At 44.3% G+C, this 22,347-nt stretch overlaps 1 protein-coding gene across 2 annotated transcripts in view; it reads right to left on the bottom strand.

Annotated features, from left to right (window-relative positions):
• HLCS (holocarboxylase synthetase) overlaps positions 1-22,347 on the bottom strand; it is a 191,416-nt gene that overhangs the window by 141,724 nt on the left and 27,345 nt on the right. The window lies entirely within an intron of this gene.

The following is a 22,347-nucleotide window of genomic DNA, read 5'->3' as shown; positions in this document are numbered from 1 at the left end:
GTAAAATGGTACAACAATTCTGGAAAACAGGTTGGCAGTTTCTTATCAAATTAAACATACACGTGCCACATGACCCAGAAATTCTATTCCTAGGTATTTAACCAAGAGGAATGAAAACACACATCCAAACAAAGACTTATACATGAATGGTTGTAGAAACTTTACTCATAATATCCAAAAAATGCAAACAACCCAATGCCCACTAACAGGAGAATAGGTAAGTTATGGCACAGCTATATAATGGAACACTACTTGGCTATAAAAAAGGAATTAACTACCCATATAGGCAACAAAATGAATGAATCTCAAAAACATAAGGCTGATTAAAATTAAAAATTTTTTAATTTAATAAATAAAATAAAATTTAAAAAGACAGAAGAGTATGTACTGTATGATTCAATTTAGATGAAGTTCCAGAAAAGACCAATCTAATCTATAAGGATAGAAAGCAGATCAGTGATTGCCCAAGGATGAGCACGGGGGTGGGAGAGTGGATGAGGACTGAATGAGAAACAGAGTAAGAGAATTTTGTGGGATTCTGCAAATGGTCTCTATCTTGATAGCAATGACGGTTACTCCAGCGTATATGTTTATCAAACCCTACACATAAATAAGTGTATTTTCTTGACTACGTCATCCCAAAGTTGATTTTTTAAAGCAAACAGCAACAATCTTGTGCAACACTAAACAATGACTGAAGTCCAGGAGACTCTATATTCACTAATGTCCAAAAAGAACACCAGTGTCCCTACTTCTGAAGAAATGAATGCTTAAATTTATATTTAGTGCAAATACACACAAGTGGCTACTCCATGGTTAGTTAACACGTCATACGGGGAGTGTAGCAGATGTACAGAGATGTACAGTATGCTATGTCCAGTCACATTAGAGCCATTCCACCCCATCACTTGTCTTATCTGCTAAATTTTATCCATCTAAACAAGATTCAATGGGTGAAACATAGCCATACCTCTGATTCAGCACTGGATTCAAAATATTTATTACCAACTCTGTTTGTGTTTTGGTGCTCCTTTTCCCAAGAAACACCAAATAATTGATCATAACTTTTAAAGGTTTTCTATCTCAGAGACACATTTGCCTCATTGTAAATAATCAGATTAGTTGTGCTTCAGTCATAACATTATAAGCTGCTAGGCAACATTATAAATTTACAAGTGGGTAAATCAGAAAATGAATCTACCAAGACATAGAATACAAGCTCTTTTTATGGGTGTTTTCATTCTCAGTTAAATATGAGAGGAAACGGGAGTAGAAGAATTTATATGAAAATTTATACAAAAAAAAATTCTTACTACTGGTATTTTACAAACAAAATATTCACAGCCAATTTCACATTCACTCAGTGTCTTCACAGAAGTGATGAAGGCACATAGCATAGCAGATCTTTACAATCAAAAGATGACACTCCTGAAAGAGCAGGACTGTTTTTGGTCCTGACCTCATTTACGGCAGGGATTGTTCATGTGGCAACCTTCAGGGTGAACTTTTATTCTGAGCACCAGAACCAAGCAGAGCAAAGCCTCAGGCAGGCTCTGAGATGAGCGTGTTCTGATTGGTTCCCCATGCAGACACTTCTGTCTCAGTTCCAATGGACCCACTGCAGTCTGATCAACACTTGCCTAACTTGTCCAGATTCCTCCTTGGACAGTACTGCACCCCAGCTTGGATTCCCAAGGCCCCTGCCTTCCTGCTTCCCCAAATATGCTCAGCCACTGATCCCAAGCACTCTCACCCCAGAATGAATGGACCTAGAGGGGCTTCTAGCTTCAGTGACGACACACTGCTGAAAGTAGTCCATGCCCACAAATATCCAGGTCAATTGTCACCAACAGATACCCAAGGGCCAAAATGAACCCAGAGAAATGTTTTACTTGGCCCATCCATTTTGAACTAGTTGCTAACACTTAAAAATCAGGATATTTCACATCCTGCTTCTTTTGTTTTTTTGGGTTTTTTTGCGGTATGCGAGCCTCTCACCGCTGCGGCCTCTCCCGTTGCAGAGCACAGGCTCCGGACGCGCAGGCTCAGCAGCCATGGCTCACGGGCCCAGCCGCTCCGCGGCATGTGGGATCCTCCCGGACCGGGGCACGAACCCGTGTCCCCTGCATCGGCAGGCGGACTCTCAACCACTGCACCACCAGGGAAGCCCTCATCCTGCTTCTTTTGAAGAAACAGGAACTCTTTCCCACATGGCAATAACTGGCTGGGCCAAGAAGCACTACCCTCATTATACGGGGACAGACTCTCCAGCTGGACTCTTGTGTACCACCTCTTCTGCTCTTAGGCATCTGGGATTGAGACCACCCATGCTGGCGCCGGTATCAAGTCTGGCACCAAGCCAGCAAGATCTCCATGGGGCCCTTGATGATGCTTCTTTCCAGTTAGGTCCATATTAATTCATCAGAGTGAGTCTGTTGACGCTGACTCTCAAAAATACAAGGGGTTCACGCTTCCCTGGTGGCGCAATGGTTGAGAGTCTGCCTGCCGATGCAGGGGACACGGGTTCGTGCCCCAGTCCGGGAGGATCCCACATGCCGCGGAGCGGCTGGGCCCGTGAGCCATGGCTGCTGAGCCTGCGCGTCCGGAGCCTGTGCTCTGCAACGGGAGAGGCCGCAGCGGTGAGAGGCTCGCGTACCGAAAAAAAAAAAAAAAAAGACTTCAATGGAAGGGCTACTTAAGGAACTGTGAGCAGAGTTAAGAGAATTAAAGGGCAGGGATGGGGAAGCACCTGGACCAGCAACAAGCCTGGAGGAGCAAGAGGACAGAGCTCCCCACAGGGGCTGTAAGCAGAGCGGGCGGCGAGGAAATGCGTCCACCTCTCTCACCTCCTGCCAGCCTAACCAGAGCCTGGGAGGGGCAGAGAACAAGGGCACAGGGTAAAGTGGACAGTGCCCGACACAACTGCTCAGAGAGGACACAAGGGGAAGGGGGGGTCCCGCTCTGATGTGACTGCCTCTCACATCTCTGCCCTGGGGCACAACCTGTGCCCAGCAACAAGATGAACTTCCACACATCCTGATCTTTCATAGTCATCAGACCAAACTTGGAATGGTAACTCCGCAACTCCAAAGGATTTATGACAAAGGGCATCCGATATCTAAACCCCAGGAATGGGAGGTTCCCCGCCCCCCCCACCCCAGCTGAACTTGTCAGTCATTTCCAGTCCCCAATGCCTGGGACACAGTAGGCACTCAATAAATGTCTGTTAAACTGTATTCCTTTTATTATGTAAAGGTTTCCCTCAGGCTCCGGCTTTGAAAAGCCACGATTTACTGCATTTTTTGTTACCTGCCAACTAGCGAAGACCACAAAAGGCTGGGGTGGACCCGTAAAACAGAGGTAATGAATAAGGGTGGACCCGTAAAACAGAGGTAATGAATAAGTCATTTCTAACAAGTATGGTTTTATAGGCATCACACCTCCGCTGGGCCAAATGGGCTCATTTTAGAGATGAAATCTATTCTGCAAGGGCGGAGACCAAAAGTAGAGCCGTGGCCGGCTCTAAAAGAAAGGGAGGCATTCCGGGTCGGAGCTCAACCACCGCTCCTACTCGAGAGGCGCTAACTTACACGGACGGGGCCTGTGGGTTTATGTTCAACATCCGTAGAAGTCTCCAGGGCCTTCATTAAGCCGGCCCGTGTAAAACGCCCGCCATTTGTCGGAGGCCAACACAAACAGGCTCCTGCCGGAGCGAGGAGCGTAGTCTACAAAGCCAAGAAAGCTCCGGGTGGTGGGCCCAGCGCTCCAGTGGGAACGCTTGCGGGGGAGCTCGGTGCGCCTCGCCCTGAGGGGGCACGTCCTGGCTGGCGCACACTCACGCAGGCACGCAAGCACGCAAGCACGCATGCGCACGCACAGATGTGAGCGTCCGCCATGCTGAGCGAGCAGCAGGCTTGGAGCGCTGAGCTTTTTGTTTTCGGAAGGCCCCACCCATCCTAAACTGAGTGCCTCTGTCACTGCAGCCTGGCCTTGGCCTCTCTGGAGCGTGGGGGCAGGAGACACCAGCACAGAATCTGGTCAACAGCTCTGCTCCCGACTAGCTGGGAGGTCCTGCCTGTTCCTCATTTTTAAAAAGGAGAAAACTGGAACTTCCCTGGTGGCGCAGTGGTTAAGAATCCGCCTGCCAATACAGGGTACAAGGGTTCAAGCCCGGGTCCAGGAAGCTCCCCCATGCCGCGGAACAGCTAAGCCCGGGCACCACAACTACAGAGCCTGCGCTCTAGAACCCACGAGCCACAACTAATGAGCTCGTGTGCCACAACTACTGAAGCCCGTGCTCCTGCAGCCTGTGCTCCACAATAAGAGAAGCCATTGCAATGAGAAGCCCGTGCACTGCAACGAAGAGTAGCCCCCGCTCGCCACAACTAGAGAAAGCCCGTGCAAAGCAACAGACCCAACGCAGGCAAAAATAAATAAATTAAATAATAATAATAATTTTTTTAAGAAAACGAGAAAACTGCAAATCCCCCTTTCAGCTTTAACATTCAAGATTCGGTGCTTCATCCCAAATGCTAAAATGCTCAGTTAAAACTGTAACATCCTCTCTAGGATTCCAAAATTAAGATACACATGTTACCTGCAAAGAGAGAGGTGGCCAGTACGAGGAGGATTCAGGGAAAGCAGAAAGATTTCCAATAGTCTAGAGAAGCGAAGGTGTCCCCTTAACCTGTCCTACAAGGAGAGGGCAGCTCTGCAAAACTATTCCAACTTTTTTCTGAAGCTCCATCTTGTCACTTTTCCTCGGGTACATCAACAGCTGATTCTTTTAAAATGTTTAACATGATGTTTACGAAACCCCCGTTATAAAGGGTGACAGCTAGATAAAGGGTGACTGCTAGATAAAGGGTGACAGCTAGATTGGACTGGGCAGTCAGTCGAAGCCCCGTGGGCTGTTTACTACTGGCCTATCCCCTGAGGCCCCTCGGGTTTCCCAGACAGAGGAGTGGAGGAAGCGTTTCACAATACTTTAGTGGGAAACGCCAACATGTTTTTAAGTTTTTGAACAAAACACACTAAACGCCTACTATAGGCAAAATGCTGGAAAAGGGATACAAGGATTAACAACATATGTTCCTTGCCTTCAGATGATCTTGTATTACAGTTTAATGGGGTAGGCAGATATTCACATAATACAACAGCATTTGTACACTATTTTACCAAAAAAACCAATTTTTTAACCTTCATATAAAAGTAATCAATCAGATCTAAGGTTCCAAGTCACAATACTTGGGTTGGAAAACTGAAAGAAAAATTGTAAATCCTATATACATAACATGGTCATCAGTGGAATGTTCCTAGATTAGGGTTGGTAGAATTCCTTTGTTGGGCATAAAAGATCAACTAGTTGTCCTCATAGCACGTGGCTCTAAGATGTTTTATGTTCTAAAATTTAGGACTTTCAATATATATTCTAAGAATTTTATACATGCTGGCCCATGTGAAGATGGGATGTGCCCTCAGCCCAGTAGGGTGACAACCAGCTCTCCAGAACCATTACAAACCAGTAGGCTACTGGTTTTACTTCAAATAAAGAAAACGAGCCCAGGGCCAAGTGGAAACTAGTGCCACTCTCTTGCCAACTCCTAGAAACAAAAATGTGGAAGACTCATACTCTCATAAATAACTTACAATAAGTTCTGTGCTTTGTGTTTTACTTGAAGACAGTAGCATACACATCTTTTGAAAAAAACAAACCCTCTTTATCAAATTGTGGTAAAACGTTAACCAGTGGTGAATCCAGGTGATGGCTACATGGGGGTTGCGTGCTATTCTTTCACCCTTTCTTAGGTTTTAATTTTTTTTAAATAAAAAGTTGATGAGAAACGAAGGGATTTGCTCCAGAAGCTCTCTAAGGCCTCTGCCAGCTCCAACATTCACTGGATATTTTTGTTCTGCTGTTAATCCTGGAATCATCAAAGATGCAGCCTTTGTTTAAAAAAAAAGAAAAGAAAAACCAAATGACTACTACCAAGAATACTTTCTAGCATTCACATCTTAGTTGAATCAGCACAACCCTTCATGCTGCCCGCACTAGGGTAGCGAAGGTCACTTCAGGCAAGAGTACCACCCTCAAAAACCCGATTTTAATTGTCCAGGCCATGCCTCCAGAGGCCCCGATCTTGAACAGTCGGAACGCAGTACATTCTTTCCTGAGCACAAACCCCAGTGCGTTTCATGGAGTTTTTCAGTATACGTGGAATCAGTGTATTAATAACAGCTTATTGGCACTAAATGAAAAACACACAAATCTTAATCTTAGGTCTTGAATCGGGTCCAGGTTCTACGTAATAGCTGGCTGGAAGGGATACAGCCATAAGCATGCTTGGTAACTGGAGGCTGTGTAGTGAGACCTGAGTTTTGAAACCAGGATTGGTAGCTTAACAAAATTTACTGGTTGTAGAAAAAAAGTAAACTTGCCTCTAGGGAGGTGAGCTCAGCCTCACCATTCTGACAGCAGCCCCTGGTGGCCAGTTGAATAAAAAGTGTTGGCTCTGATGCGGGAAAAGTTCCGACCTTGCCTTAATGAAGGTTGCTGCAAGCAGACAGGCCATTCTAGGTAACAACCGGGCGGTGATTAGGGAAGCAGCAAAAATCCAAACTAAGGTGCACCTTTGAGTCACATAAATTGCCAAATCCTTAGGGTACTGGTCACTTGCATTAAGAATAACAACAACAGGGCTTCCCTGGTGGCGCAGTGGTTGAGAGTCTGCCTGTTAGTGCAGGGGACACGGGTTCGAGCCCCGGTCTGGGAAGATCCCACATGCCGCGGAGCAACTAGGCCCGTGAGCCACAACTACTGAGCCTGCGCGTCTGGAGCCTGTGCTCCGCAACAAGAGCGGCCGCGATGGTGAGAGGCCCGCGCAACGTGATGAAGAGTGGCCCCCGCTTGCCACAACTAGAGAAAGCCCTCGCACAGAAACGAAGACCCAACACCGCCAAAAATAAATAAATAGATTAGTAAACTTACCCCCAACATCTTAAAAAAACAACAACAACAACAAAAAGGAGTAGTCTTTTGAAAGTAGGATAAATATGAAAATTTATTTTAAAAGGGCAAGATAATAACATGAGGCAGATACTCCTTACCTTGGTTTGAAAGTTACCTCATTCCTTAATTATGTAGAAAATCTTTAAATATTCAAGGAGCATGGATTCCTGCACAACATAAAGCACGTTCTGTCTACTTCCCTACCCAGCACCACCCAGTACAGTCATTTCCACATACCCAACGCTGGGAATTCCTACTGTAATATCAGGAATTGCTCACATGGCAGAAACTTCTAGAAGAGGCTGCTATATTCATTCAGGGAATAAAATAGTCAAGATAGTAAGTGAAGCCTGATTTCCAGTGCCACAGATTCACACCACTTCACTGGCTATAAATAGAAGAATGTTCAGAGGCTGACAGTTGGCTTCAAAGGCAGACAGCCATAGGAAGTAGAAGCCGCAAGCTTCAAGCCGACTTTTTCGTAAGGTGCACTCCGTCCTCAGCCAGGAGAGAACAATCTGGAAACAATCTGCTGGGCAGCTGCTCTCATCAACAAACTGTTTATTGTAAGAAAGTGGCTGGGTCAAAGGCTAAACATCAACCCGAACCGAAAGCATATGAGCAAAAATCAATACCGTCCCTACCCGGGACTTCACAGAAAAGACAGGGCAAGAAACCCAGGTTTAGTCCTGAAAGGGCAGCAAACTCTTGTATCTCATAAGGGCTGTTTTGCATGTGATTACAAACGGTTACTTGCCGCTATTTTCGGAACAGGAGCTAAAATATGGCCTTCAAAACGTACAGAAGTCAACTTCCAGACCACTTCCCCCCAAAAGTTACAACAGTTTATATCTAGTTGCTTCCTTCTTGCATTTGTTTTGTAAAAGAACCAACAGGCTTATACACAATGCATTGGATAATATGACACATCTTTAAATGTCTATTTAGTAACTGGAACACTGACTAAGAGATTATATGAAGGAAACTGTTTTATTTTAGGTGTGACAGTGAAATCCCACACTTATATTTTTAAACAGAGTTCTTATCTCAGAGACGCATACTGAAATATCTACAGGTGAGAGATCTGATCTGGGATTTGCTTCAAAATAATACAGGAGGAGGCGTGGGTAGGAACAGATAAAATGAGATTGACCAGAATGGAAAACTGTGAAGCAGACTGATGAATACATATAGGGTTCATTACATTATTTTGTTTACTTTTGTATATTTGAAATTTTCTACAAAATATCTTCTTTTACTTGTATGCACGGTTCAACAGTTGCTATGAAAGAAAAAATGTTTTCTTAAATATAAGGAAAGTATTAACCTACCAGCACAAATTCATTAATTCTCCATAAGGATATATATACACCATGGTATTACTAGGTCTCCAGCATGGCTGTTTTCGAGCAATGCCTGAAATAAGGCTGTTAAATTCTGAGTTGACACTGGAGAAATAGAAAGAGATGTTTAGTGTGTCCCCACTGAGTTCATGACCCACCAAGCCAGAATCTGACCAAAAGGGTACCACTAGATGGCATTCCACAGTTTAACTGCAATATGGAGTATAAGGACATATATGAACTAGTTAGAAAACCCAACTGACATAAGTAACGGGGACCATGTTGTGAAAACAGCCAATTTAGCACACAGACTTTGAAAACACAACTTGTTTGTAAATTTGAGGCTCCTATATATTGCATTGTTAATTCTTAAACTAGCAGGAAAATTAATTTGAGAGTCTCAAATACATAAAGTAAAGCAGAAGGCAAAATATTCTTTCACTATGCTTAAATTAACTATGCAAAAGTATCTATCAATGACTTAAAATTGTTCCAATATAAAGATGAAATGGTAATAATCACAATAATCACACAATTCTTACAAAAGAATGCATTCAAAGGAACTGCTTTAAAAGTTTAAAAAAAACAATTTTTTTTTCACATCCAATTGCTTCGCTGGGACCAGCATAAATACTACAGAGCCCTAGAAAGGATGTGAAAGGTCATTTCATCTAACCTCCCCAGACAGAATAGAAGGGGTTTGGTAATGAGAATTCAGTGTCCTTTAAAAAGCCATCTTCTGTGACAAACTCACTTGGCCAGTCTGAGACACCAGACCTAATCCCATCACCACGAAGGGAAAATACAAAGAGGAGACGCTTCAAAAGTACGGACCTTTGACATTTAAAGCATTTTACGGGCTGAAAAGCCACAGAAAAACTTAAATCATCGCATATCTCAAAGTTGTCTCTGGAAGGCAACAATCTAGAGTAATAATCTAGGCAATTCTGGGCAGAGAGAGCCTGGACGTTCCCCACTCACCGCCCCCACCACCTCCACAAAAACGAACCATCATTTTTAAATGTATGAAACCACAATTTGATGTTTTCTTTTAAAAGATGTATTTCCTTATTTACTGAGATTAAAAACAGGAGGGAGCACGAGTAGTGCCATCATACAGTTACTCCCTAGTAACTGCCGTATGTAGGATTCATTTTTCCTCAAAGACCAGAAAACAAATGGTCAAATACTTCCCTGTGGCAAAGAAAAGCAAACCTTTACAAGGATTCTTAGAAGAAAATTCACTTTTAATTTTAATTTTTCAAACTTTTACTTTGCCTGCAGAAGTCAAGTAGATTTAAACTAACCGTTTTTACAGTTCAGGGCTCAGGAACGACTCGTGGTAAGTGATACTGACAAATGGCTTGGCAACGTGTCCATTCAGAACCGGGCAATCCTGCTGACTGGTGGTGGTGGATGGCACGCCTCCTTTGAAAGAGATTCTATTGGGAGTCCGAATTTAAATCTTGGAGGTGTAGGAGCTGACTAACACAATCCTTCTCTTTGCCCGTAACCCCTACCTCTCCACACTTGGACATACACACAGGAGACACAACAAAATGATGTTGTAGATCTCCATGTGTCAATGGGAAAGAACATTTCATTTTTAGCAGAATTGTCTATGTATTATAACCTAAGTCTTCTCTCATCCTCGGCGGTAAATGGGGAAAACACCTCTCCGTCAAGGAAGGTCCTAATTCAGAAATCTTAGAGCGTTTTCTCTTAACGTTTCAGTGAAAGTAATTCACTATGCTTAAAATTGTAAAGACTTGAATGCCACTAGAAAATCAGTTAAAACAAATATTCTAATGACTAAATTATTTTCATTTAAAGCCATGTTCCTCAATTGACCTAATGGGGTTTGATCTCTAGAATTCTCTATGAGGGATAGTATCTCCAACAATTAATAAAAACAAAATTATAGTCTACATGCCAGTATTTCTTCCAATGATTGTATTATTAAATATATTATTAATAAAACAAAGCCTGAAAACACTTTAGGAAAGAAAAATACTGACAAAGCGAGCAGAGGGATCATGCAGAACTGAAAGTCTTAGAAACATACAAGACCTAGAAAGTTGTGGGTGACCCAGCAGTGCCTGGAAACATGCACCTACTCACAGGCAGCCACTGAGGGGCCGAAACAAGACCACAACCAAGTAAGTGATCAGCATTCCCTCCTTATCTCCAAGAGAAAGTGACTGATGGACAGACAAACCTTGGCCGAGCTTTCCTGTTGCCAACTTGGCCAAAGAAAGGTCTCCCTGTACTGACCCAGCCTCCCTGCTGAGATCCGACACAGGAACGCCGCGACGCTGAACCCTTCCCGCTCAGGCAGGGGAAATGGAGGATTAAACACCATTTGGGTCCACAAACTGCAGGTCAGTTTTAAAATCCTGAAATACTATAAACATTTTCTCAAGACTGCACAACGCTCGGAGCAACATTCTCAGATTATTAGCATGAACGGAAACAAAACGAGTTCCCCGGCTATAATTCACATCCCAGAAAACTGAACTAGAACATTTATCAAACAGGACTCAGGCCTCAGAACCCCCCATTCCTGCACTGACTGCCAGCTCAGCAGCCGGGAGAGCCACGAACCGATGGCTCTGCTGTGACCACGGGCCTCCTGGCCACCGTGCCCATTTCATCCTGGCCTTGGCTCGGAACCTGATCACAAGGGGCCTCTGATTATGCCCCCAAACCCGGTACCAGTGTGGGCTTATTCCCTGGGATGTATTTTTTAGACCTGGGAGACCAAAATCTGTTCTAAAGAATGTTGCAAGCCTTCCTAGAGACAGCTTCAATCGACTTCCCCAGGAGGTAACGCCATAATCCATACCCCCTCACACATGGCAGCTATTAGGGAGCTGGTACAGAAGACAAAAAGCATTTGGTCTGGGAGGATTTTTTATTCCAAAAGAGCCTGTTTCCCATCCACAAACCTGTGACTGCATAAGCAGTGGATATAAATAGTCTGAGGAAATAAAACCACCCTCTCTCAACAGGGAACTTCCTATCCCCAGAAGGAAACTGCAGAGAAGATGCTCCCTCCAAGGTGCTACCTCTTCCCCAGGTCAGCCAGCAAGAGCTGCAGCACAGAGAAAACCCAAACCGTGACAACACCAATTAAAAGCAGAGAGCAACCAAAGTTGTATCTGTCTGCATTTCCCCCAGTGCATTATCAGTCTCTGCCTTGATTGTAGCCAGAAGCATTCACCCCAGAGCCACTTGGAAACTTTCTTGTGCAACCAAGATTCAAGTAAAGGGCTTCCCTGGTGGTGCAGTGGTTGAGAGTCCGCCTGCCGATGCGGGGGACGTGGTTTCATGCCCCGGTCCGGGAGGATCCCACATGCTGCAGAGCGGCTGGGCCCGTGAGCCATGGCTGCTGAGCCTGCGCGTCCGGAGCCTGTGCTCCGCAACGGGAGAGGCCACAGCAGTGAGAGGCCCGCGTACCGGAAAAAAAAAAAAAAAAAAAAAGATTCAAGTAAAAATACAGCACGTACAGTAGCTGAAAAGCCTCTCCCCACCCACAAAAAAAAAAAAACAGAATAAAATGAAGGCAGCAAAGGAAAACATCCCAAGTATTATTTCTTTTGCATTTCAACATCAAACTCATCATGTCACCTTTGCCATAGGTATTATGTTTGATAACAGGAAGTCGGTTAAAATGAAGCAAAAATTTCTAGTTTGGGTGAAGGGCAAAGGAAGAAAGAAAGGAGAGAAAGAGGTATATGAAAGACCCTTAAAAGCCTTCATAGCTATAAAAGCTTTTAAATGTTTGCTTTAATCTGCCATCTGCTCTTTAGCTGGTGCCGTATTGTAAAACAGCTGCCCCCGACACTGCGTCAGCCACAAGTCAAAAGCTATTCAGGATTGAAGAAACCATTTTCTCCCAACAAGAATTGCTCAGACAGTCTATTAGAGAGACAGATCAGTAAACATCTGGTCTGATGATCCGTAATGCTCTATTAGAATGAACAAAATTTGATAGGCTCATAAAGAGGGCAGTGATTGGGTTTATGAGAAACAATACATGGAAAGCCTCACAAAGTACATTCAAGCCGGTGTTGAAGCATGAGGGAAAAAGGAGGTACACCCTTAACTCAGGAACACCCTGGTTTTTGTTAAGAAAGAATTTATGGCTTAATGGAATCCTTTAGAAAACTACAGTCATCCCTCGGTTTCCATGGGGGATCAGTTCCAGGACCCCCCAGGATACTAAAATCTATGTATACTCAAGTCCCTTATATAAAATGGTGTAGTCCAGTAGCTGTACCTGCACGTTCTGAATCCATCCATGGTTGGTTGAATCCACAGATCAGTAACTCGTGGATACTGAGGCTGATGCTATTAGAAGAACAATGAGGTCTGTGGAGAATAGCCATGTCATGCCAACGGCTAAAGCAAGGCTAAGTCCAAAGTCTCTCTATTTTTCTAACATCTTTATTGGAGTATAATTGCTTTACAATGGTGTGTTAGTTTCTGCTTTATAACAAAGTGAATCAGTTATACATATACATATGTTCCCATATCTCTTCCCTCTTGCGTCTCCCTCCCTCCCACTCTCCCTATCCCACCCTCTAGGTGGTCACAAAGCACCGAGCTGATCTCCCTGTGCTATGCGGCTGCTTCCCACTAGCTAACTATTTTATGTTTGGTAGTGTATATATGTCCATGCCACTCTCTCAGCCCTTACCATAGTGCTTATCCTATTCTACAAATATTTGTTGAACAGTGTGGAGGTATAGGAAGAGATACTCATTTCTATAGAGACACAGTCTGTTAACCTCTATTTTCTTTTCTCTTTCAATTCTTTTATTGACTTTTTTTTTTAGCTCTACAGGGGTATAATTGACATACAAAAAATTGTACACATTTAATGTATAGGCGTACCTTGGAGATAGTGTGGGTTTTGTTCTAGACCACTGAAATAAAGTAAATACTGCCATAAAAAAAAACTGGATTGCTTTTACTTAATTAACTTTGATTTTTCTGTCTCATCTTTTGGTGTCTACAGAAGAAAACAATAACAAATCATTTAATAATGCCCCAGCCCTTTCTACTGGGAAATACAACCAGACAGACTTTCTCATAAATTGTTTAGAATAATGTGAATCCCCAGTGATTTTTTTTCTCTGAATAGTGTGTTTAAAAGAAGAAAATAACAAACAATGACCTTTGAAAGATGATTTTATTGAGTGGTGGGTGGGAATTGCCAAGAGGAGAAAGGGCATACGTTTGGAAAATCTGTATATTTTAATAAATAATGATGTAAGTTACTTCTTCATATTCTTGCTAAAGAAAAAGACTGTTACTTGAAAAATAAAAACTGGATCAGAGCCTAGACCCCACAGACAAAAATACTGATGGCTGTATGTAAGTAAGAAAGAAAGTAAATAAATATTCCCTCTTCCTGGGCAAAAAAAAAAAAAGCTATTCAGGGCACACCTGGAATTCTGGGTTTCTCTCTAATTTGGATCTCTAAAAACTATTTTTTAAGCTGTATTCTAGAGGAACACTAGAAGTTTCCACCTCGCTGTACATTCAAGATTCAGAACGAGGATTAAAGGTGGAGGGAGGGAAGATTCCGCGCCAAATAACTGTGCTAAAACAAAGGAAAGCAAAGATTTTTTTTCTTAATTGGAGAAGTCTAATTAACTCAGAAAAATACATGAGACCCTTCACTGCTCCACAATCCAGTTTGCTCCTCTGAGGGGCAAGGACCCCCTCCCTACCCTCCCCCCACTGGCAGGACCACTTGAGACTCAGATGAGATCCTGACACCTGGGAAGGCCCTTGGTTAACTATAGAGTGTGTGAGCAAGATGAGAAATCATCTCTTGTTTTCCAGAAACTTCCACAGCAAGGTCTCACACTTAGCAGGCGCTCGGATGTTTGCTAAATGAAGTGGTCGGCTAGAGAAGGAGGGGTAAGTATCATGTGGTATGACTTCGTCTAAGTTTCTTCATAAAGCAACCAACATCGAAAAAGTAATTCCCTAGGGGGAAGGGACAATACATTTGCAAATATCAAAACTATCCTTATCGGGGCTTCCCTGATGGCGCAGTGGTTGAGAGTCCGCCTGCCGATTCAGGGGACACGGGTTCGTGCCCCGGTCCGGGAAGATCCCACATGCCGCGGAGCGGCTGGGCCCGTGAGCCATGGCCGCTGAGCCTGCGCGTCCGGAGCCTGTGCTCCGCAACGGGAGAGGCCACAACAGTGGGGAGGCCCGTGTACTGCAAAAGAAAAAAAAAAAAAAGACAAAGAAAAAAAACTATCTTTATCAACAATACCTGTTTGGTTAGTTATCTATTTTATACATATCAGTCCCAATCTCCCAGTTCATCCCACCACCACCACCAACCCCCGCTTTCTAATAAGAACCTGCTATATAAAATTAAATTAAATTAAATTTTAAAAAAATCCTCCCTGGAAACAAACAAACAAACAAAAAACCTGTTTGGGCAGGGAGGGAAAAGTTTCACAACAAATAATTTGGGGTTGACTCAAAATGAAATGTTGCACCAGGTTTTGTTTTGAAGCATACATGATCCGCCCCACAGTCCCACACCACCAAAATCACACACACGCACAACGTAGTGATTTCTGACCAGTTTCTTTAATAACAAACCCAGTTGTCACTTCTTACTATGGTTCCATTTGACCCCGAGGCAAAGGAACCACACACCCTCTGGCAGGATTCCTGCCTATGTCCTGCTGGCTTCGGATGCTCAGGTCGCCTCCATGCCACTAGCTACGAGCTGTGAGGAACGCCCGAAAGAATCCCAGCTTTACTGCTTCAGAAAGAAGCCCGTGTCCCCCAGACCCAAGCGGCGATACCCCAGGATAAGAGGGCAGGCCCAGTCCTCCCCGCTGCGGACCTCAGCGGAGGGCTGTGCACAGCGGCCCCTCCTCCTGCCCCAAGGGGGTGGAAAGGGACCCGCTGGCAGTGGGTGGGGCGGAGGGGGGCCTCGACTCTGTCCTAGTCTGTCCAAATCCACCAGCTGCCCCTCTCGGCACAAACCCCTGTGACTCCACTGCCCAGCCTCCTTCTTTCTGTCATTTCCCTGGCTGAGATAAAAATAGCAACAGAGCCCAGAGAAACGGAAACAAGAGGGTGACTTTCTGGACCGACTGGACTTTAGGTTCTGCCAGGGAAAGAACTGTGGCTTTTCTATAAAATCAGCGTCGCTCACAAACACGCCGGTGTGCCCCGCAGGAAAGGTGTATCCTTCCTAACTTACGGTCACCACCGATGGGGGGAGGGAGTAGTGGCCGCCCAGCAATCCCGCTCCACAGACCCTGGGGCCCCTGAGTGGCTCTTGAGTCTCTGGCTCTAGCCACACCTCCGGAAAGGAAGTTATCTGTTTGAAAGCGCTCACCCCGGAGATGTCAGCATACATACATGGTCTCCTTTGACAAATGGTTCAAAATAGTTCGATAGTCAAGAAAGTGCTACATCCAAGCAGGGGTGGGGACGCTAGAATTAGGAACAACCACCAGTAGCCACCTTCCAGCCATGGGAGCTAATGGACGGTTGAGGCCCTGAGACGCACACATGCCGACCTGAGGGCTCAAAAGTAAACCTAATAGTCGTAGCCAGAGTAAAGCCATTTACTAACAAAGCCAACGCTCTTAAAATAATTAATATAGGTGTCAAATATTAAATAAAATATCAATATCTACACGAGGGTCCTTGCCTTTTAACATTCAAATTTTGACCATTTATGGGATGCCTTCAAAGTCCAATGACATACAGTAATTTGTTTTTTAAGTTTTAATAACTGGTTTTGCTCATTATAAAATTAATACATGTTCATAACAGAGTATTTGGAAAATACAAAGAAATTTTTAAAATTTAATAAAATCACCATTAAGTCTACAAGATTTAATGCTGATTTTATTAAAATCACCATTAATGTAGACTTAAAATCACCATTAAGTCTACAAGATTTAATGCTATTTTGTTGCTACAAAATAGCAACAAGATTTTATGGTTAGGTGAATCAACAAAGGTTACATACACTTCCTTGTGTAAGTTATGCACTTAGAATCCAACTTTTTTTTTTTTTTTTTTTTTTGCGGTATGCGGGCCTCTCCCTGCTGTGGCCTCTCCCGTTGCGGAGCACAGGCTCCGGAAGCGCAGGCTCAGCGGCCATGGCTCACGGGCCCAGCCACTCCACGGCATGTGGGATCTTCCCGGACCGGGGCACGAACCCGCGTCCCCTGCGTCGGCAGGCGGACTCTCAACCACTGCGCCACCAGGGAAGCCCAGCATCCAACTTTTGACGAGACAGATGGACCTGTCCATGGCATCAGAAGGTTTAAAGTGATGCCTCCTGACATCAAACGGGACTCCTGTGAGAGTGACTGCAGTTTGCTCCAAAACGAATACACTTAGAAGAAAACTGCAGGGATGAGGTACATTTCTCAGAGAGCTCATTTCATTAAAAAAAAAAAAAAAAAAAAACATAAAACATGAACTTGTAAAAGAGCTTAGAATAAAAATACTCTCACTGTTTTAGTATCTCCTTTTCGTAAATGAGGCTGATGTGTCACCAAAGACTGCTGACATTTTGCTAAAACTTGAGCCTGAATCTCACCAAAGGAAACCCACACCACAGTGGAATAGATAGGAAATCAGATATTCAGAGCTTGTTGAAATATACCCCCCATATATACCGTATTTCCTTCCAGTCTTTTTTCTATGGACATATGCGTGTGGTGTATGTGTGCTCATGCATTTTATGGTTTACAACGTATCGTAATTTTGTGGAGGTCTGAATTTCAGTCCTGCCCCTGGGAGATTCGATTAAATGGGGAGACCTCGGTCAGAGAAGTCCAGCTGGGCCACCCAGCATCTGCACCTCAGCGGGGCCTTGTTTCCCCATGGTGTCATGCATGGTGACACTCATGAAGTCACACGTGACTGGATTTTATAGTGAAATCACATGCTACTGTGGTGCCTGGGTGTCAACGAAGGTCTCAGAAACACACCTCCAGCAAATGCCAAGGGCTGACTGTACTTTGGGTGAATGTTTTTTTTTCTACTTGGATCACATGCTATCTTTTTTCCATTTATGTCACTGTAATATGGAAGCACATAGATGCCTCATAAATCTTCTGTGCGCTTTGGTATAAAGAGCGAGTCTCCAGGCACCAACCTGTATAAACACAGCTGGTATGCAGTAAAACTATTTAGATAACTAGTGTGTTTGTTTTGTTCTTCCACAGTCCATCCTATAATAGTACCTAGTACACAGTAAATGTTTAATGAAAGATGAATATTATTAACTGTGACTATGAAATAATTTCTACAGGCCCAGAAAAAGTGCCACCGATATAATGGAAAATTACTAAATTATACTATGCAAAACTGATGTAGAGAGAGAAAAAAAGCAAATCTCTGAAGAGCTACTTCATAGTTCTAGGATATAATTCTGCCTGCTCACTAGGCAGCCTGGCTCAGCAGCGACACCGTGTGGTGAGAGATCTCTGATCCTCAATAGCACAGAGTATTTTACAGGAAGCAAGAAGCAGAGAGCCAGGGAGGTGGATGGACCTAGAATCTGTCACACAGAGTGAAGTAAGTCAGAAAGAGAAAAACAAATACCATATGCTAACACATATATATGGAATAAAAAAAAATGATTCTGGAGAACCTAGGGGCAGGACAGGAATAAAGACGCAGACGTAGAGAATGGACTTGAGGACACGGGGTGGGGGCGGGGGGAGGGAGGGTAAGCTGGGATGAAATGAGAGTGGCATGGACATATATACACTACCAAACATAAAATAGATAGCTAGTGGGAAGCAGCTGCATAGGACAGGGAGATCAGCTCGGTGCTTTGTGACCACCTAGAGGGGTGGGATAGGGAGGCTGGGAGGGAGACCCAAGAGGGAGGGGATATGGGGATATATGTATATGTATAGCTGACTCACTTTGTTATACAGCAGAAACTAACACAACATTGTAATTATACTCCAATAAAGATGTGAGAAAAAAAAAAAAGAAAGAAAGAAAACAAACAGCCAGCACAGGCATCTAATCCAAAAGGTAGGTGAGAAACCTAAAGATGGGCCGTATGTAACAGGTGACGGGATGCCAGGATCCTCGCCGTGGAACTTAATTCCATGGGAAGCAAGAAGATCTGTTAAGAAGGCTCAGAATAGAGAGTACGATCCAATTCCATTCCCAATCTGTCATCCGTATCTATAATACTCAGCCACCAGCACAATGACGAGAAGGTATTCCGAAATGTCTCGGCATCAGAAAGACGAGGAGGACTCGCCCAGCTGCCTCCAGAAAGACCAGCACAGTTGGTAAGTAGCCACCTTTACACCTGCACAGTAATCCTTCAGAGCATTTGTATTCCAGGAAAACACACTTCTGAAACCCTGGATTCTTTTTTTTTTTTTTTTTTTTTTTTGCAGTACGTCGGCCTCTCACTGTTGTGGCCTCTCCTGTTGCGGAGCACAGGCTCCGGACGCACAGGCTCAGCGGCCATGGCTCACGGGCCCAGCCGCTCCACGGCATGTGGGATCTTCCCGGACCGGGGCACGAACCTGTGTCCCCTGCATCGGCCGGCGGACTCTCAACCACTGCGCCACCAGGGAAGCCCGAAACCCTGAATTCTTGCACTTCCTTCTACAGCAGATTCAGGGTCTTCTAAGAGGAGTTAATTAACATTAAAAAATAAGGATACACATATGTAACAATCATACCTTCATTCACGCACTCAGTTCCTTGGGCTCCCAAAGTAAAGCAGAATTCAAAGAGAAGCAGTTGGGATGGAAAGTAGTCCACAGGACAGATACCTAAGATCAACCAGACCAAGTGAAGGGCCCGAAATGAGAAGTGAACATCGCTCAAAATTACTCTTTTCCCAAGTTTTTATACAATAAAGGGCTTCGTCGGCTTGGGGTCTGTGTGGAGTGTTTGTGTATGTGTATATAGAATAAATATTTGCTTTAATATTGTTCAAGCTTTGCATTCCCATGGTTTGTGAATGGGGGTTACCAATGAATAGGAGAAAATGTATCCTCCCACCCCCAGGCAGTTTAAAGAGCCAGAGGACAAAAATAGGAAGCATCTACTGTATATAGTAATATACACAGACACACAATACAAAGCCTTAGGTATTTCAGGTTATGCCCATTCTAAAGAAGATGGAAAAACCTAGAATTCCAAACCTCTGCTCACGGGACAGTCACAAGAGAGCAGGTCGCTCTTTCCTCTCCACTGCGACGGCCAAGAGTCAGGAGGCCCAAGTCCCAAGACCAGCATGATCACAAGAGCTCACGGGAAAGGTCAGGGAGCACTGCCAGGGTCAAGCCTGGGTCTAGCTCGCTCCCTGACCTCGGAGCAGGCAGGCACCCCGCACAAGTCCAGCCTCAGCCCTCCACGCTCAGGAAAGGAGGGAGAGAGAAGGTCTAGGAGAGGGACAGCCACCTCCCCTAGGGACCAGAAACCCTCACCCCAAAGGCTATGCCCCATCCCTCCAAGGTGGGGGGGGAGTCTATAAATGGGTCCTCTTTAAGTGTTGAAGCTCTGAGGACTGGCTTTATTTTGATACTTTTTAATAAATCACAGAACAGAGCTGTTGCTTCTCCTTCTATTAACACATAAAACAGAGATAAATGATGTGGAGCTTTGGGGCCTGAGATGAAGGTGCAAACAAAAGTCATACCATTAATCCCCAAGAACACCCATTAAGAAGAGGGCAGGGCTTCCCTGGTGGCACAGTGGTTGAGAATCCGTCTGCCAGTGCAGCGGACACAGGTTCGAGCCCTAGTCCGGGAAGATCCCACATGCCACGAAGCAACTAAGCCCATGTGCCACAACTACTGAGCCTGAGCTCTAGAGCCCGCAAGCCACAACTACTGAAGCCCATGTGCCTAGAACCTGTGCTCCGCAACAAGAGAAGCCACTGCAATGAGAAGCCTGTGCACCGCAACGAAGAGTAGCCCCCGCTCGCTGCAACTAGAGAAAGCCCGCTTGCAGCAACAAAGACCCAACGCAGCCAAAAATAAATAAATAAATAAATAAAATAAAATTTTAAAAAAAGAAGAAAAAGAGGGCAGACTGGCTCAAAAAACTGTGTAATGAAAATGCAATGACTATGAAAAAAATCATCCATTGCTATACTTTTAATTTTTTTTAATTAAAAACATTACTTAGGGATTACCTGGTGGCGCAGTGGTTAAGAGTCCGCCTGCCAATGCAGGGGACACGGGTTTGAGCCCTGGGCCGGGAAGATCCCACACGCCGCAGAGCAACTAAGCCCGTGTGCCACAACTACTGAGCCTGTGCTCTAGAGCCCATGTGCCACAACTACTGAAGCCCGTGCGCCTAGAGCCCGTGCTCCGCAACAAGAGAAGCCACCGCAATGAGAAGCCTGCGCACAGCAACGAAGAGTAGCCCCCGCTCACCGCAACCAGAGAAAAGCCCACGTGCAGCAATGAAGACCCAACATAGCCAAAGATAAAATAAGTAAAATAAAATAAATAAATTTACAAAAAAAAAATTACCTAGTCTTTTTAGACCAGGCACCAGGCACTTATTAGGCACATTATACACTTTTAACTTATTCAATCTCCCAGCAACACCAGTAACATAATAATAATAATTGCACTAAGGTGTTTAATGGTTTTTTTTGTTTGTTTGTTTGTTTGTGGCTGTGTTGGGTCTTTGTTGCCGTGCACTGGCTTTCTCTAGTTGCGGCGAGCGAGGGCTACTCTTCGTTGCGGTGTGCGGTCTTCTCATTGCAGTGGCTTCTCCTGTTGCAGAGCACGGGCTCTAGGTGCACGGGCTTCAGTAGTTGTGGCATGTGGGCTCAGTAGTTGTGGCTCACAGGCTCCAGAGCGCAGGCTCAGTAGTTGTGGCGCACGGGGCTTAGTTGCTTCGTGGCATGTGGGATATTCCCGGACCAGGGATTGAACCCGTGTCCCCTGCATTGGCAGGCAGATTCTTAGCCACTGTGCCACCAGGGAAGTCCCTGCACTAAGGTTTAAATGATACAATTTACACAGAACTTCTATATATACGATTTCATCTAGTCCTCAAATAATTCTGTAAGGTATCCAAATCCTAAATGCTCTCAGATTCTATATCTGTCTTCCCCAAGTGAGCACATCCCACCCAGAGAACTCATAGCTCTAGTCTCTTCTGAAAAGTAAGTTTGCCAAGGGACAGAGAATAACCCAAAAGAGAATTCCTCCTCTTTTAAAACGGTTCAGATAGAGGGTATAATTTGTTCTTTTCCAGCAAAGCAGGGAAGTTTGGTGTTTATAGTCACCTGGACTATTAGGTATTTGCTGAAACTATATAGTTACGTCACTAAACTCACAAATTTCCCCATTTAGGGGAGACAAACAGAGATAGTCCCACAAAATAATTTGCCACAATCAACAAGAAATTGACAGCTTGGCAAAGCAAAAAGATTATTGAGAAGACACACCTGGAGAATGTGGCAACCTGCCCAACCAGGTAGCAGCCACAGGCATCAAATGCAGACAAAAGGCCAGGAAAATTCCTGAATACATTCCCAACTCCATGACATTTTCCCTTTAGACAAAGGTAAAAGGTAGCAACTGAAATCCAGAGCCCCTTTTGCCACAAGATGGCAGACTTCAGCACAAAAGAAACAAAAGTTGTGATTTCCCCATCCAAAGATTCACTGAGGAAGGCCCAAATCAAAGCGAAGGCTTTTAATCCCAACTGAATAAAATGCGGTTTCCAAATACACTCTTGACACATAAAAGAGTGACCTTTTCCCCCCTCAAGTGGAAAGGGCCACAGAACTTTAAGACATAACTCCCTCTGAACTCCTATGTTCTTCCCTCCCTCCCTTATATAAAACACCAAAGAAATTAGTTATACTTGGACAACTTTAAGGCGGTTTCAAAACCTGAAGTCAAAATAGAAATGGACAATCACAACAGAAAACAAAATTGAAACCCACTGCAAGGCAACGACTGAGGGAAGGGT

Source organism: Mesoplodon bidens (genome assembly GCF_964165515.1).
Source record: "Mesoplodon bidens genome assembly, chromosome: 5".
NCBI lineage: Eukaryota > Metazoa > Chordata > Mammalia > Artiodactyla > Ziphiidae > Mesoplodon > Mesoplodon bidens.
This window is presented reverse-complemented; position numbering and strand designations above follow the sequence as displayed.